This window comes from Aquarana catesbeiana, linkage group LG03 (genome assembly GCF_042186555.1).
Source record: "Aquarana catesbeiana isolate 2022-GZ linkage group LG03, ASM4218655v1, whole genome shotgun sequence".
Taxonomy (NCBI): domain Eukaryota; kingdom Metazoa; phylum Chordata; class Amphibia; order Anura; family Ranidae; genus Aquarana; species Aquarana catesbeiana.
Window position 1 is genome coordinate 516,272,557 of NC_133326.1, and position 2,658 is coordinate 516,275,214.

Genomic DNA, 2,658 nt, shown 5'->3' on the forward strand with positions numbered 1-2,658 from the left:
CTCGACCCCGGCGAGCGATCTCAAACATGTTTTAGCTTGACAGTACTTCGAGTCCTTGAGAATACCAGAGCTCCCTGCGGACATCGTAATTGTTCCAACCAATTTCCCCTGACAATTTTCTTGATGCCCTAAAATCCATGAAAAGGCATAGCGTTGGGACCAGATGGATACACCCTGTCCTACTATAAGACATTCTCCTCTACTCTGGCTCCATGATTTGTGGCAGCCTACAACTCTTTAAGAGACGGACATATCATCCTAGACATTACCCTGCAGACACATGTGACAGTGATTCCCAAGGAGGGTAAAGACCCTGCTTAATGTGCCAGTTACCGGTCAATTTCTCTCTTGAACTTCAACTTAAAAGTCTTCACAAAAATTCTAGCGACCAGACTGCTTTCACACATTCCTTCTCTAGTACAGCCAGACCAATCTGGATTTACCCCTGCTAGAGAAGATCAAGACAACACACAACGGGTGTTGAAGGCAATCCATTATGCCCAGACCCATCACTTTCCCTTGGTGCTTTTCTCTGCGGATGCAGAGAAAGCATTTGATAGGGTTGACTGAATCTTTCTGCAAACTACATAGGAACATATTGGGCTTGGGTCGGGTATGAGATGGTGGTTGGCCTCACTATACTCTACGACTTCGGCCTGAGTGAGAGTCAACGGTTCTCTCTGACACTTTATGGACACTTTATGGACTATATGGAACGGGACCTGACAAGGCTCCCCACTTTCACCTCTCATTTTTATACTGGCCCTTGGACCCTTTCTGAGAACTATCTGAGCCCACCCAGACAATAAGGGTATCATGACCAAGACTCATGAGTATAAATTAGCCGCCTATGTGGATGACTTGATCTTTTTTCGGCACTTCCCCATCCATTATGCTCCCATCCCTTCTATCAGAATTACGTAGATATGGTCAATTGTCTAATTACAAAATTAATTACAATAAATCGGAAGCCATGGACATCAGGATAGCTTCCACAACACATCGAAAACTAAGTCTATCTTTCAATTTCAAATGGACAGAATCCCACATATGCTATCTGGGAACAAAAATTCCCTGCAGTCTTCGCAGGATCTTTGAGCTTAATTTTTCACAAGCTTAAAACAGATCTTCAGCGGTGGGATAAAGAGACATTCACATGGTATGGCCAAACAAATGTTTTAAAAACGAATGTGATGCCACATCTCGTTTATCTATTTCCAAAACTGCCCTTTAGTCTCCCACAGAGTTTCCTCTGTTTTGATTTACAGGTGAGATTTCTCTATTTCATGTGGGTAGGTAGACTGGCCCTCCCTAAGGAAAGAGGAGGAATCGGCTTCCCGGACCCCATGAGCTACTATGCAGCCTCCTATCTGACTAGAATTATGGAGTAGTCCCCTCACAGAAAATGTTGCATTTGTTTCTGATACATAGAGCCTACTATACTCCCAAAAAGTAATTTCGGTTTGGACACCGGTCAGAAGCCAAGTGTCCAAGGTGCCAGGAGACAGGGGATCTTATAAATATGGTATTGAGATGCCCAAAATTATTTAGGTATAGGACAGAGATATTAGCTGTAATAAACAGAACTTTTGGGACCAAGTTGGAGTTGGCAGGAAGTCTATGGTTGTTGGGAAGTATGGAGGGAATTGGAGAGCTTGTAAACATTAAAACAGTAGCAGCAAGGTGTTTATTCCAAGCAAGAAAACTAATAGCCCAAAATTGGCAATCAGTAAGGCCCCCAACACCTGAAGAATGGGTTAAGGTGGTAAATGCAACAGTGTGGAAGGAAAAGTGGTATTTACTAGACGCGGGAATTTCGACAGATTTTTAAAGCTGTGGAAGCCATGGCTAAACAAAATGGGTTGCCCACCATGAGGTAAGGAGTGATGAGGACAGAGTAGAACTAAGAGGAGGACAGAGTAGAATTAAGTGGTTGGATTAAAAACTTGTAGATTAGTTTGGAGAGTGGAGAGGAAGGGGAGGGGAAGGAGGAAGGAAGGCGAATATATGTAAACACATTCACAACATAATTATACACTGTGTGCGGATAGAAACAGCAACATACTTTCACAGGGAGGTGTGGGGGGGGGGTTGTAAAAAAAGGGGTTGCATTAGTGGGACTATAGGTGACACTATGGATAGAGGTACTGTGGTAGAGGGGGCGGGAAAGGAGAGGGGAGTGTTGTCCTTTACCCCGTGATACAACCTTTTGGTTGGGGTGATCGGGGGTGGGGGCGGCGCCCACTCTCCCAAACGGTTCCAAGAACACTTAGGGGCCGATGAATATAAAATTTTAATGATTTTTCACTTTATACTGTATGGTAAATTCGGCTATGTGATAGTTACAGTATATTCTTATGGTCTCTCTGTTTTTTTATATATATTTTTTCTGTGTATGTATATTTGAAAACCTTAATATAAAGTTTATTGAATTAAAAAAAAAAAAGAATTATGGAGTGGTAAGTGGCTCACAATCCCAAACCATGGGTAGATCTTGAGCAGGCGACAGTAGACCAGTTTCTAGCGGGAACCCTTCCTCATTCTTGTCCCACGACGATCACCCAACATCCCATAATAGGTGTCACTCTTTAAGATGTCTACTCTCTCTCCTTACCCGAGTCCTCTAATCCCGGTATTAGGCACGTGTTCCAACTGGGT